Source organism: Trachypithecus francoisi, unplaced genomic scaffold (assembly GCF_009764315.1).
Source record: "Trachypithecus francoisi isolate TF-2019V2 unplaced genomic scaffold, Tfra_2.0 Lachesis_group16, whole genome shotgun sequence".
Lineage (NCBI taxonomy): Eukaryota > Metazoa > Chordata > Mammalia > Primates > Cercopithecidae > Trachypithecus > Trachypithecus francoisi.
Genome location: NW_022681461.1, coordinates 25,844,716 through 25,860,409, shown reverse-complemented (window position 1 = coordinate 25,860,409; position 15,694 = coordinate 25,844,716). Strand labels below are relative to the sequence as shown.

The window sequence follows — 15,694 nt, the reverse complement described above, 5'->3', positions numbered from 1 at the left end:
AGCTTAGTAAGTAAATGGTACATATCTAGACTATAATCCTATAATTTATCTCTTAGCCAGAAAAACTTTTATTGTTTTTTTTTATTGTTTTTTGAGATGAAGTCTCACTCTATCGCCTAGGCAGGAGTGCTGTGGCGTGATCTTGGCTCAGTGCAACCTCCGCCTCCCACGTTCAAGCGATTCTCCTGCCTCAGCCTCCCCAGTAGCTGGGATTACAGGCACACACCACCATGCCCAGCTAATTTCTGTATTTTTAGTAGAGATGGTGTTTCACGATGCTGGCCAGGCTGGTCTGGAACTCCTGACCTCAAATAATCTGCCTGCCTTGGCCTCCCAAACTGTTGGAATTACAGGTGTGAGCCACTGCACCTAGCAGAAAAGCTTTTATAAACTATAATAAACAACTTTTCAAATAAACCTGGCTGGTTGAACACATATAATGCTGTGAAGAAGCTTCTGGGGATGAACACCAAAGGAAAGAAGCAGAAAGCAGAAAAACTGCAGTGCCAGGGTCTAGTTTAATGACAGCTTCACTTCCTTAATGCTGACAGAATGATTCCCTCTTCCACTGCCCAAAAGTCAGATAACTGGGGCTTATTTAATGACAACAGCTTGCAAATGATCACTTTCCTAATAACAGGCCTGGTGTACGGCAGCGACACAGACCTACTCTCAAAAGTTAATTGAATACTTTTTCTGTAAGTCTGAAAATTTTCACAAAAAGTATAAACAAAACAAATCTACATTTTAGTATAGTATGAGCAAGTTACTGAAGAAAAACATTTTATTCTGTAAAAAAAAAAATATATATATATATATACATAAAAAAACTGAAATAGCTTGTTAAACTTAGATAATTTCAAGTCCAACTTGTTCTTATAAAACTTATGTAGGGCCGGGCACAGTGGATTGCCTGAGCAGTAACAGTTGAAAAGCACATCAGTGGCCGGGCGTGGTGGCTCACGCCTGTAATCCCAGCAATTTGGGAGGCCGAGGCAGGCGGATCACGAGGTCAAGAGATCGAGGCCATCCTGGCTAACACTGTGAAACCCCGTCTCTACTAAAAAATACACACCAAATTAGCCGGGCGAGGTGGCAGGCGCCTGCAGTCCCAGCTACTCAGGAGGCTGAGGCAGGAGAATGCCATGAACCCGGGAGGCGGAGCTTGCAGTGAGCCGAGATTGCGCCACTGCACTCCAGCCTGGGCGACAGATCAAGACTCTGTCTCAAAAAAGAAAAAAAAAAAAAAAAAAGAAAAGCACATCAGTGAGCTAAAAGATCAGCCTGAGTAATTTACAAATATGGATTTTTTTTGTGTGTGGGAATTAAGAGATAGAAAACAAGAAAATTTAATAGATAACAAGAAGTAGAAATATCACTATCTGTACTAGAGAAGTCCCAGGAAAAAAATAAAGGAGAAAATAAAGATAAGACTATCCAAGAATTTCTCAGAATTAAAGGGGGAAAAAAAAGACCGAAACACCTCAAAGTGTACCAAAAAACAACAAACTACTTACAAATGAACAAGATCAGATGAACATATGACTTTCAAATATCAACACTGGAAGCTCAAGCCTATAATCCCAGCACTTTGGAAAGTCGAGGCGGGCAGATCACGAGGTTAGGAGATCCCTGCTAACATGGTGAAACCCTGCCTCTACTAAAAATACAAAAAAATTAGCCAGGCATGGTGGCACGTGCGTGTATTCCCAGCTACTCGTGAGGCTGAGGCAAAAGAACCACTTGAATACCGGAGGCAGAGGTTGTAGTGAGCTGAGATCACGCCACTGTACTCCACCCTGAGGAACGGAGCAAGACTCCATCTCAAAAAAAAAAAAAAAAAAAAAAACAATAAAAGGACAACCCAATTAATAAATAGGCAAAGGGATTTACAGACATTTCTCCAAAAGATACACAAATCGCCAATGGGCATGTGAAAAGATGCTTAACATCATCAGTCATTAAGGAAATGGAAATCAAAACCACAAAGAGATACAGCTTCATCTCCATTAAGATAGTTATAATCAAAAAGACATAATAATAAAGGGTTATCTAGCAGGTGGAGAAATTGGAACCCTCATACACTGCTGATGGGAAGAAAAATGGTACAGTCTGATTAGAAAACAGTCTGTTATTTCCTCAAAAACTTAAACAGAGTTGCCATTTGACAAAGCAATTCTACTCTCAAGAGAAAGGAAAACCCATGTCCACACAAAAACTTGTACATGCACATGCAGCATTATTCACAATAGCTGAAAAATGTAAGCAATCCAAATGTTCACCAACTGATGAATGGATAAACAAAATGTAGGCCGGGCACAGAGGCTCATATCTGTAATCCCAGTACTTTGGGAGGCCAACGTGGGCGAATCACCTGCGTTCAGGAGTTCCAGACCAGCCTGGCCAACGTGGTAAAACCCTGTCTCTACTAAAAATACAAAAATTAGCTGGTGTGGTGGTGCATGCCTGTAATCACAGCTACTTGGGAGGCTGAGGCAGGAGAATTGCTTGAACTCAGGAGGTGGAGGTTGCAGTGAGCTGAGATCGCGCCACTGCACTCTAGCCTGGGCAAAAGAGTTGAGACTCCCTTTCAAAAAAAAGAAAACAAAAACAAAACAAAATGTAGTATATATACCCGTAAAAATGGAATACTATTTGGCAATAAAAACAAAATACTGATGCATGCTACAATATGAACTTTCAAAACATTCTGCTACGTGAAAGGGGCCAGCCATAAAAGACCTTTTTTTCCCCCTTTTCTTTTCTTTTCTTAGAAACAGGCTCTCCTTTTGTCGCCCAGGCTGGTGTGCACTAGTGTGACTAAAGCTCACTGTAATCTCCCAAACTCCTGCACTGAAGTGATCCTCCCACCTTAGCCTCGCAAGTAGCCAGGACTACAGGCATAGCATCACCACACCCAGGTAATATTTTAAATTTTTGTAGAGATGGTTCTTAGTAGGTTGTCCAGGCTGATCTCTAACTCCTGACCTTGAGCATCCTCCTCCTTAGCCTCCCAACATGCAGGGATTACAGGGAGCCACCATGCCTGGCCCACAAAAGACCATTTATTGTATGGTTCCATTTGTACGAAATGTCCCGAATAGGCAAACTATGGAGACAGAGGGTAGATTAGTGGTTGCTTGGGGATGAGGAGAACAGGAGGGATGGAGAATAATAGCTAAAGGGTAACAGGTTTCTTTCTGGGGTAACGAAAATGTTCTAAAATTGATTTGGGTGACTGTTGCACAATTCTGTGAATATATATATTAAAAACATTGCCAGGCATGGTGGTTTACACCAGTAATCCCAGCACTTTGGGAGGCTGATGTGGGCAGATCATGAGGTCAGGAGTTCGAGATCAGCCTGACCAACATGGTGAAACCCCGTCTCTATTAAAAATGCAAAAATTAGCCGGGAGTGGTGGCGCATGCCTATAATCCAAGCTACTCAGAGGCTGAGGCAGGAGAATCGTTTGAACCTAGGAGGCGGAGGTTGCCATGAGCTAAGACTGTGCCATTGCACTCCAGTCTGGGAGACAGGGCGAGACTCTGTCTCAAAACAAACAAACAAACAAAAAACACTGAGTTATACCTTAAATATTTGAGTGTTATGGTATGTCAATTATATATTAATAAAGAAGTTACCAGAAAATGTCTATAAAGAGCAAAGGTGTTTATTTATTTATTTATTTATTTATTTGTGGGGTAGGTGGGAATTGTCCATTCCAGATATTAAGACACAATGCACAAAGTCATAGTAATAAAGACACAGTGGTGCTGGTACAGAAACAAATAGACCTAGTAACGTAGCTTATGAATGAACCCCTATGTGAATGGGACTAGGGATTGACACAGTTGGTTTCTCAAAGCAGTAGGAAAGGATGGATTCTTTAGTAGATTGTGCTGGGAAAACTTACCACAAGGATCCCTACATCATGGAATACAGAAAGCAAATTCCAGGCAGACTACAGAGCTAAAGAGCAAAACTAATTTTTACACAATCCACAAAAGACAAACATTGGTAGATTTAACTTCATTCAAATAAAGGAGTTCTCTTAAATGAAAAATGTCAGGGCAGGCATGGTGGCTCACGCCTGTAATCCTAGCCCTTTGGGAGGCCAAGGCGGGTAGAGGCCAGGAGTTCAAGACCAGCCTGGCCAACATGGTGAAACCCCATCTCTATTAAAAATACAGAAATTAGCTGGGCGTAGTGGCGTGTGCCTATAATCCCAGCTACTCAGGAGGCTGAGGCAGGAGAATCACTTGAACCTAGGAGGCAGAGGTTGCAGTGAGCCAAGACTGTGTCCTTGCACTCCAGCTTGGGCGACAGAGCAAGACTCCATCTCAAAAAAAAAAAAAGGAAAAAAGAAAAATGTCCTGTTTTGGATGATATGATCATCCCAAACTGTCAGAATATTTAAAATGTAGGGAACTTCAGCAAAAACAAGAAAAAACTGGGTAACTCAAGAACAATGGGCAAAAGATAGGAACAGGCAATTCACAGGCTAACAAGTATACGAAAAAAGGCTCAACCTCACCAACTATCAGAGAAATCAAGAAATAATACATCAAAACTAAAAGAAAAAATTAGAAAGCTGAGTATTATCAAGTGCTGGTGAGAATGGGGAAAATTGAAATCTCTGTAAACTGCTTGGTAAGCCATTGTGTTTACCAATGACCCAGAATCTCTCTCTTGGGTAAGTGCTACAAAGAAATACTTACACAGGTCCTTAAGGTGTATCTGAAGTATTATTATGTCAGGGCCTGAGATGCAATATAGGTTCCATACCTGGGGAAATGAGTAAGCAAGTGTTGGATGCAGATAATGGAAAATTAACACAGTCAGAAGCAATGACTGGTGACTAGGGATTAAATATAATGGTATTGGGTGAGAAAGGTAAGTTACTAACAGATCTATAATACCATTAACATACATGCAAAACAGACATAAACATTATCTTTGAGGACAAACACATTTCTAAGGGTATGTATGTCAGAGTACATGCTTACGGAAGGGGATGGAGTTGGAGGAAAAAAAATAGAAATTAAGTAAAATAAGAGCAGGGCCTATGCTGATAGATTGATGGTGATAATGTGCCATGACCAAGATTAGAAATTCCAGAGGGCAACAATCACATCTGCTTGCTTACAACTGGACATCTAGTATCAAGCAGAATACTTGACATATAGTAGGGTTTCTAATATTTTTTAAATGAATGAGTTAGTAAATTATTAAGGCTGATTCAACTCTCTACACCCAAGAAGCTCCTACAAAAGAAAGAAATTCACTAAATTTACATGTCAAGAAAGAATGCAAAAATGTTTTGTTACTATTACTTAGGTTTATCATATGGGGGCAAAAAGGAAGTTTTTTCATATGGGGGCAAAAGAGAAGCAGTCAAATAAAAAATCTATGAACCTAAGTGGGGGCAGGTGGAAAAAGCCTTCCAAGTTACTCAAATCATTCAATGTGTTATGAAACACAGAAAAGGACCCTATTCTAGGGAGGTGGGACTCTTGCCCCTCTTGAAATAAATACACAAAATGAAAGGTCAGGCAGGGAACGGTGGCTCACGCCTGTAATCCCAGCACTTTGGGAGGCCAAGGCAGGAGGATCAATGAGGTCAGGAGTTCAAGACCAGCCTGACCAACATGGTGAAACCACATCTCTACTAAAAAAGATAATAATAATTAATACAAAAATTAGCTGGGTGTGGTGGCGTGCACCTGTCATCCCAGCTACTCGGGAGGCTGAGGCAGGAGAATGGCTTGAACCCAGGAAGCAGAGGTTGCAGTGAGCTGAGATTGCACCACTGCACTCCAGCCTGGGTGACAAGACTCTGTCTCAAAAAAAAAAAAAAAAAAAAAAGGTCATCTCAATGTTAAACAGATGGCCCATTGTGAAAATTAAGGTTTTCCTTTTGGCAGGGTATTCAACAGTTTCTTGACTTACAGCAAAAGCAATTTCCTAAAATTGTATGAAATAATAATTTAAGAATCTGCTTCTCCTGGTAACGTTTTCCTCCTCAATGACAAAGAAGAAAGATGAATAACTGATTCTTTCTCAGCAAAACAGGAAGACAAATGTTAAAAAAAGTCCCTAAATAGAAGGACCTATTGTATCTCCTTCCTCTCTTCTAACATAAGAAATTACTGACATGACTCCTGTCAATTTTTGATGTAATAACAATTTACTGGGGAAAAAAATCTCCCTTTGATCTCCTTGTAATAGTTTCTCGGTAATGCAGACCAACTCATATTACTACCATCTACAAAGAATTAATTATTATAAGGTTTAAGATTTTTGTTGTACTGAACTAGTACTAAAAGTCTTTAAAAGCAGGTTTAGGCCGGGCGCGGTGGCTCAAGCCTGTAATCCTAGCACTTTGGGAGGCCGAGACTGGCGGATCACGAGGTCAGGAGATAGAGACCATCCTGGCTAATACGGTGAAACCCCGTCTCTACTAAAAAATACAAAAAGCTAGCCGGGCGTGGTGGGGGCGCCTGTAGTCCCAGCTACTCGGGAGGCTGAGGCAGGAGAATGGCGTAAAACCCGGGAGGCGGAGCTTGCAGTGAGCTGAGATCCGGCCCCTGCACTCCAGCCTGGGCGACAGAGCGAGACTCCACCTCAAAAAAAAAAAAAAAGGTTTAGAGAAAACATCTAAAAGAATGCTTATATCTTTCTTCATTTCGTGTGATATGTTGACAACTATGCTCAATACACTGTATATGATAAACCATTTAAATTTTGATATATTAGATTTCATGTTAAGAACTATAGTTTAAAATTCAAGATGAATTACTCCATTTATGGGTAAATCTTGGGGTGCAATATCATTCTATGTAATCTGCAGTAGTATTCAAAGTATAGCTACATGTGAATCCCTGAGTGTTAAGGTTTTTAGAAAGTCATACACATTACAGAGTTTAGTACATACAGAGAAGCTGAATATTCACCTTGAAAGAAGATGAAGCATCGAAACCACAGTATCAGAGTTTCCTGGGATGGGCACAGTGGCTCATGCCTGTAGTGTGAGCACTTTGGGAGGCCGAGGCAGGAGGATCTCTTGAGGCCAGGAGTTCAAGACCAGCCTGGGCAACATAGGGAGACCTTGTCTCAAAAAAAAAAAAAAGAAAAGAAAAAAAAAAAAGTCCACTAACTCACTAACTACAACTTGGAAAGCAGGTACTTAGTTGTAACAATGTTTTAAAACATTTTCTATCTTATCTAGGCATGCCTTATGCAGGACAATAGCTCATCACACTCTGTTGCCCTGGCTGGAGTGCAGTGGTATGATCTTGGCTCACTGCACCCTCTGCCTCCCAGGCTCAAGTGATCCTCTATCTCAGCCTCCCGAGCAGCTGGGACCACAGGTGTGTGCCACCATGCCTGACTAATTATTCGTACTTTTTGTAGAGACAGGGTTTCACGGATGAAACAGGGATTTCATCTGTGAGATCAAAGGGCTCAAAATTCAGGTGACTTTGCGGGAAAAAGTCTACTCTGCTTCAAGACACAAACTGGATGAACTGTGCTACATGAGAATAGAAGTTTATAAACTCGGAGAAAAAATTTTTTAAATATTAATGTTTTAATATTTTGAATTAAAAGAAGAAACTTTTGCAAAACCTCTTCTTTGAAAAAGAATGTCTGATACTTTCAAGGTAAAGTTGTAATTTTTAAATACCAATAAGATTCTAGATATAGAGTGTAACAGTGCCAATGCGTCACTTGAAAACACCCTTAGAAGTATGGGTTTTTTTGGGGGTAAACTGAACAAATGCCTTAATAATTGTGAGTTTAGAAAAATTTAGAGGAGTTTCTCAAATGGAAAAAAAATGTACTGGGCAATGGGCAAGTAAGAAAGTGGAAAGTACTGGAGTTAGACGAAAAAAGAAAGTTGAGGTGAAGATAGGAGGCATCAACCACAGACATCAAAATAGTGTCAGTTCTAGTGTAAGCTGTGAACTTACTATTCTAGTAAAAAAAGCTAGTAAGGCTCAGAAATGAAGACGTTATATCTATGATGACATTATAGTAAAACATGAATATTAAGGGTAAAGCGCCTATAAGCTGTGCCAAGCAAACTAATTTGGATCAGAAGTCCTATTTAGTTTAATGCAGTGCTTTTGCTTTTGTTTTCCCTCAGTTTCTTGATACTACTAGACACTGCACTATCTAAGCACTCACTCTCTACATATGATTATTTAAATTTAAATTACCTAAAATTAAATATTCACTTCTTCAGTCCCATCAGCCACTGTGGCTACAAGTTACACAGCATAGTATGAGTATTTCTTTCACTACAGAAAGCCCTACTGGGCAGTGCTGAACTAAAACCTTTGAAACCCAAGCAATCCAGAACAAATAGTTCCATGCTTTAAATTCATACTAGCTTCAAATGCTAAAGAGCACCTTCCTTCCTGACTTTTCCATCAAAGTACATATAGGTAATTCTCATAGATCTTTCTGTTGAACATTGATAAGACACATAGAACTAAATGAGATTGCCTACACAAGACTATTCTGGAAAATTTTATCTTTACAACACAGACTTATTTCTAACCCAATTCTAACATAAAAGCCATTTTATTAAAAATGAGCAGTGCAACTCAATTAGGCTATCTATATGTTTTAATCCATGGTTTGATGCATCAAAAGGATTCATGTTCTTGAGAGGTTCCTTGTAAGCTGAAGTTGCAAGTAAACCATGAGAAAGTGTAAAAAACATTTGTGACTATTAGCTAATGAATCTCTGAACATAGTCCAAAACAGTATCCTAAACACTTAAAATCTTGATGATCCACCACAGCAATGCCCTAACAAGTGAAGTAAGTCTTCCTGATGGAGCAGTAAAACAGGATGTGGGTTTTTGCATATGCTAGTATCACATATTCCTATAAAACTTTTGGTGACTGGAAAAGTACAATTAGCTCAGGGCTTTTAAAAGTCACACCTCTACCTGTTACTGAGTGTAAGCTAGGCATGAACAGACACATGTTTTCTCTCCCTAATCATCAGCCTGTCATTTCTATTCTAACAATCCAAATCATGCTTATCCTCAAAGTTCATAGAAAAGCTGACATATTACATTGTTCCAGAAACATTCCACAAAGGCACATTATTCCCTAGTTTATAAGTAAAGTAAATCCCTGAGAAACTTTTCAGGTGAGTACCTACTCAGTATTTTTCATACCATAGAACAGCCATATGTACCCCAATATTATCTAGTCAATGTAGTCATAAATCTCACAAAATTTAAGGATTATTGATTATAAATAATGAACACAATCTTTTTTAAAAAGAGGTTCATATTATGGGTACCCCAGTTTTGAATTTCTAAGACTTACAAAAAAGATTATTTCTAAGAGTTTATAAAAAAAGATTATAAAACCATTTACAGGTCGGGGCCGGGCGCGGTGGCTCAAGCCTGTAATCCCAGCACTTTGGGAGGCTGAGACGGGCGGATCACGAGGTCAGGAGATCGAGACCATCCTGGCTAACACAGTGAAACCCCGTCTCTACTAAAAATACAAAAAACTAGCCGGGCGAGGTGGCGGGCGCCTGTAGCCCCAGCTACTCAGGAGGCTGAGGCAGGAGAATGGCGTGAACCCGGGAGGTGGAGCTTGCAGTGAGCCGAGATTGCGCCACTGCACTACAGTCTGGGCGACAGAGCGAGACTCTGCCTCAAAAAAAAAAAAAAAAAACCATTTACAGGTCAACACAGCATATGAACACGTACCCAATCGACCCTTATTTGCCAAGCAGTAAATAAAATAAGGTGTTTCAACAAAGTTAAAAAAACTTTACCAAACAACAACAAAGCTTTTGTTCTTTGGGCAACTGAAACTGCCGTAAAACATATTAGAGCTACAGTGAAAAGACAAAAACGTAAATGGTGATAATACTACTACTGTATTCAAATAAATATTAATCAAGTTCTACAACAGGGATTTGATATTTTAAGAAATAACATTGCTATTATGAAAGTATTACAAGACATGGTTTTAAAAAAGTCAAACCAGCTGGGTGCAGTGTCTCACGCCTGTAATCACAGCACTTTGGGAGGCTGAGGTGGGTAGATCACAAGTTCAGGAGTTCGAGATCAGCCTGGCCAACATAGTGAAATTTTAGTCTCTACTAAAAATACAAAAAAGTAGCCGGACGTGGTGGCGGGCGCCTGTAATCCCAGCTACTCGGGAGGCTGAGGCAGGTGAATCACTTGAACCTGGGAGGTACGGGTTGCAGTGAGCCGAGATCGCGCCACTGCACTCCAGCCTGGGCGACAGTGTAAGAATCCGTCTAAAGAAAAAAAAAGAAAATCAAACCACATGTTACAACTATCTTTTAAAAGTCTCCTTGCCAGGCTAATTGGTTAAAAGTCCACTTCAAAAAATGCAGTTCCCTAGATACTGTCTCCAACTCATAAGAGCAGAGGTTTACATTGGGAAAACCTCCTCTGAGGAATCAGACTAATCTGAAAGACATATCTTAAAAGATACTGATATGGCAAATTACACAGGGAAGTTGGGGGATCTGGAAGCGTATTTGTGCAATATTGGTGGGAGACAGCTATGCTCTCTTCTGTAAGTGGGATGTCAACATGTAAGAAGTAGTAATATAATACTGTTATCTAGAGATATGGAGGTAAACACCAAAAGAATCATTCAAAAATAAGCAAATGCCCCTGGGAATTTGTAGAATTATTTGACTTCCTGACCACGTACAGGTACAAAACTGATAACAAAACAAAAAAAAGACAAAAAAAAAAAACCCCAAAAAAAACCCACTTAAAACCTCTTTAGTCTCTTCCCTAATTCCAACCCAAACCTCAGACTTGTTCTCAGAAATTACAACTTCGGGTCATTTGTTTTTAATTCTTCTAGTGTTTACTACCATACTCATTTTTTAAAATCCATTATTTCTTTTTTTTTGAGGCGGTGTCTCGCTCTGTCGCCCGGACTGGAGTGCAGTGGCCGGATCTCAGCTCACTGCAAGCTCCGCCTCCCAGGTTCACGCCATTCTCCTGCCTCAGCCTCCCGAGCAGCTGGGACTACAGGGGCCCGCCACCTCGCCCAGCTAGTTTTTTGTATTTTTAGTAGAGACAGGGTTTCACCGTGTTAGCCAGGATGGTCTCGATCTCCTGACCTCGTGATCCGCCCGTCTCGGCCTCCCAAAGTGCTGGGATTACAGGCTTGAGCCACCGCGCCCGGCCAAAATCCATTATTTCTTATCATAGTGTATCCTCATTATAAAAGATTGAGCGGGCTGGGCGTGGTAGCTCATACCTGTAATCCCAGCACTTTAGGAGGCAGAGGCGGGTGGATCACTTGAGGTCAGGAGTTGCAAGACCAGCCTGGCCAACATGGTGAGACCCTGTCTCTACTAAAAATCCAAAAAAAAAAAAAAAAAAAAAAAAACCACCAGGAGTGACAGTGCATGCCTGCAATCCCAGCTACTCGGGAGGCTGAGACAGGAGAATGGCTTGAGCCTGGGAGACAGAGGTTGCAGTAAGCCGAGTTCGCGCCACAGCACTCCAGCCTGGGTGACAGAGCTGGACTCTGTCTCACACACACACACACACAAAACACACACACGAAAGACTAAGAAGATTTACACTAATTCCCGCCTTCTCTGTTCATTCTGATTTATTTTAGTTTGTATCAGTTACAACTTTACATATTCTAGCTGAACCTGTATTTCCTATTCTATTAACTTTAGGAAGTTTCTTCTGGCTCCCCTATGTAATCATATACCATTACTGCCGAGTATACAATTAAGTTTCACATTAAGTTTTACATCATTTGCAGTTTACTAAGTTTTTATCTACTGGTTGATTTTCATTAATTGAATAATAAAAAGTACTTACAGTGTCATTTACTGCCCATCCAAGGGGCATGGTAAAACTCAGAGAATAAAAAGCAATTTTATGTTACTAAATTCCAAATGTCAATGTGTTTTATGTTCTTGACACTCAATTACACCTCACCGTTCAAAAATAAGGCACATTTTCGTTTGCTTCGCATTTGGACTTTCAGAAGAAGCTTTAATTTTCTGAAGTTTTTGCCTTTTTATTACATTTCACGTATTCCAATTTATTATTAGAATGTGCTCAACAGAATCCATATTGTTCTTAAAGACATGTTTAGACCCCAGTGAATTCTGTTTTAATTTGAAATAATTACGTTCTGGGTTAGTTCACAGCCCAGTTGTTTGCCTACCTCACTTGAGGTCAGGAGTTTCAAGACCAGCCTGGCCAACATGGTGAGATTAAGTACTTTTTTTCATCACATACTTCTGTTGATTCTTAATCTCAAGTTCCTTTATGTAAGATTTTTTGTTTGATTTTGCTTCTCCCAAGCACTACCCCCTACCCCCTCACCCAAAGGTCTGGGGAAGTAAACTACACTTTTATGTATACTTCCACACTTACAGCAAACTAGGTCTGCTTTAGAATTATAGGTGGTTTCTTAAAATTCTCCTCGAAATTTAAATCATTGGTCCACATTTTCTAGCATTCAATATTAATAAAAGTGTCTACCAATCTGATTTTTAAAAAGTGATTCTCATCTCTCCCTGCAAAAATATTTATGAGATTTCCCTATATCCTTAGCTCTGAAATCTCATGAGACTATTATCTAAATGTGTGTTATTGTTTGTTCATTTTGTTTTACAGTTAATGGATCCATTTGATCTAAAGCCCTGAGACTTTATTTAGCTCAGATAATTTTTCTTCTATTTATTTCCTCTCCATCTTCTCTGTTCCACGTGGAATTCCTTTTCAGGAATCCTAGGACTACCCACTTTATCTATAAAGTTTTTCTTTTTGTTCTCTTCATTTGTGTTTTTCAGGTAATCCTTGTTCATCTTGGGTTTCATGCTGTTGGAAGGCTTCTTTCTTGACTGTTCATATTTCTAAGCAAAGAACTAAATTGGGTTTCCTTTATATTTGTGTAAGCCTATTGACCCAGAAGGCTTATAGTCTGAATAGGACTGACTGCAGAATTGGAACTTGGAATTCCTGTGCTAGAATAAAGAGGATTTTGGGGATAGAGTAGTCAGAGTCAGTCTCTCTCTCTCTCTCTCTCTCTCTCTTACCCACACCCTGTCTATAGGGCAAACAAATATGTTCTGTTTATCTCTTCAATGGCACCAGAAGATACTTTACAAATATTTGAGAACACAGTACAGCTTTAACTACTTGATCCAATAATGTAAATGAAAATTTTACCCAGTAAATTCTTCTGGTGAGATGCCAAAGAAGCCTTTGGACAGTACGATAGCACAGTGTAGTCCAAAGAGCATTAAGAATCAAAAGAGCTACGGCTTTCAGTTCTAGTTTTACTATTAAAAAGCTGGTGACTTTAGGGAAGTCAATCTCTTTATACCTCATTTTCCTTTTCTACAAAGTCAAAAGCATAAACTGATAATAAGGTTTCTTCTAGTTCTAAAACTTGGTAACTAAGATTTTCTCATAAGCTTCAGATACAATCTTCCACAGTATATAAAAAGAATGAAGAAATTTATAATTTGAAAAACTTCAGGTTTTCAAAGCTCTTCCTGTTACTAAAAACAAAGCTCCTGGCCAGGTGTGGTGGCTCACACCTGTAATCCCAGCACTTTGGGAGGTCAAGGCAGGTGAATCATGAAGTCAGGAGATCAAGACCATCCTGGCCAACACAGTGAAACCCCCGTCTCTACTGAAAATACAAAAAAATTAGCCAGGCGTGTGGTGGTGGGTGCCTGTAGTCCCAGCTACTTGGGAGGCTGAGGCGGGAGAATGGCGTGAACCCGGGAGGCGGAGCTTGCAGTGAGTGGAGATCGTGCCACTGAACTCCAGCCTGGGCAACAGAGCGAGACTCCATCTCAGAAAAAAAAGAAAAAAAAGCTCCCAAACAAGTACACAATATTTACCAAAATTTAGTTAACATAAAATTTATAAACATAAATGTACATTTAGCAAATCAATTTGGAGGGGGGAAGGCACGTGATAAGGTGGGGGTAGCACAGAAGTGAGAGAGTAAGGGAGGCTGTCATTTCCTATAGCTGTTTTCCAAAATGAGTGGTTTTTGTATCTTGGTTATTGTAGGGAAATAATGTTGTGTTTTTTAAATGATGGTAAAATATAGATAAAAGTTACCATTTCAAGTGTACAGTTCTATGCATTAAATACATTCACATTATTGTGCAATTATCACCAGATTTTACGTTTCATCTTCCCCAACTGTAACTCTGTACCTACTAGACAATAATATCATTTTCTTCTCCTGCCAGCCTCTGGCAACCACCATTTTGCCTCTATGAATTTGACTATTCTAAGTACCTTACACAAGTGGAATTATACACTATTTGTCCTTTTGTGACAGGCTTATTTCATTGTAGCATGTCTTAGAATTTCCCTTCCTTTTCAAGGCTGAATAATATTCCATTGTACATAAAACAAACTGTTTTGTCCTTTGCATTCACACCACAACAATCAACACAGAATACTTCTGTGACCAGATGTATGAGAGATTTCCCCCAAAACAAGCAACCACTTCTGCTGCGGACACCAGGTGGGTGTCCTCCCACCCAGTTCAATTCCAACATTATCTACCTGGAGACAGTGCCACATCCCACAGTTTGAAGGCTCCCCACTTCCAATCCCAATCTAAAGCCCCAGGTTGTTTTACCTATGCTTTTGACTAACCGGCTATAAACTGGGGTTCCCACAACCTCTTACTCCAGTTCGATTAATGTGTTAGAGTGACTCACAGAACTCAGGCAGACACATTTACTTACCAGTTTATTATAAAGGATATTACAAAGGATACAGATGAAGAGATGTACAGGGCAAGGCATGTAGGAAGGGGATGCCACCCTCCATGTGCTTAGTCATCTGGAAGCTTTCTGAACCCAGTCCTTCTGGATTGTTAAGTAGGCAATGATTGATTAAATCACTGGCCACTGGTATCAACTTAACCTTCACACCCTCGCTTCTCCCCAGAGATTAACAAGCAGGAGTGAAAATCCCAACCCTCTAATCCTGCCTGGGTGTTTCTGGGTAACTAACACCCATCCAATAGCTACCTAGAGGTGCATGGCTTTCAGTCAACTTATTAGCATACAAAGATACTTCACTGGCCAGGCGCGGTAGCTCACGCCTCTAATGCCAGCACTTTGGGAGGTGGAGGCGGGTGGATCACAAGGTCAGGAGATGGAGACCATCCTGGCTAACACAGTGAAACCCCATCTCTACTGAAAATACAAAAAAAATTAGCCAGGCATGGTGGCGGGTACCTGTAGTCCCAGCTACTCGGGAGGCTGAGGCAGGAGAATGGCATGAATCTGGGAGGCGGAGCTTGCAGTGAGCCGAGATATTGTGCCACTACACTCCAGCCTGGGCGACAGAGCGAGACTCCATCTCAAAAAAAAAAAAAAAGGATACTTCATTGTGGAGATTCTAAGGATTGTAGGAGAGTTGTATGACACAACAAAAGAATGAAGATCAAATATATATTTCACAATATAATGTGTATTTTGCTTGTCCTTTCATCTACTGACGTTTGACTTATTTCTTGTTTATCAGTTGGTAACAAAATAGATACTATAACCAATTTGTATATACACATAAAACTAGATTAAGGTAATAAATACATTAAATTTCAAATTTTTTAGATTTTTAAAAGATGGTGTCTCAGTCTGTTGCCCAGGC

General features: G+C 40.1%; 1 protein-coding gene across 6 annotated transcripts in view; it reads right to left on the bottom strand.

Annotated features, from left to right (window-relative positions):
• Nucleotides 1–15,694, bottom strand: part of ABHD17B (abhydrolase domain containing 17B, depalmitoylase) — a 50,870-nt gene that overhangs the window by 15,925 nt on the left and 19,251 nt on the right. The window contains exons 1-2 of one of the 6 annotated variants that reach the window (XM_033237102.1): nt 6,957–7,085; nt 4,722–4,788 (exon numbers count right to left, since the gene is read on the bottom strand). The exons of 2 other annotated variants lie outside the window; for them this stretch is intronic. The gene's annotated coding sequence lies outside the window, so the exon portion shown is untranslated. Of the gene's footprint in view, nt 1–4,721; nt 4,789–6,956; nt 7,094–15,279; nt 15,309–15,694 lie in introns of those variants that run through there. 3 more of the 6 variants (XM_033237101.1, XM_033237103.1, XM_033237104.1) reach the window with 3 other exon arrangements.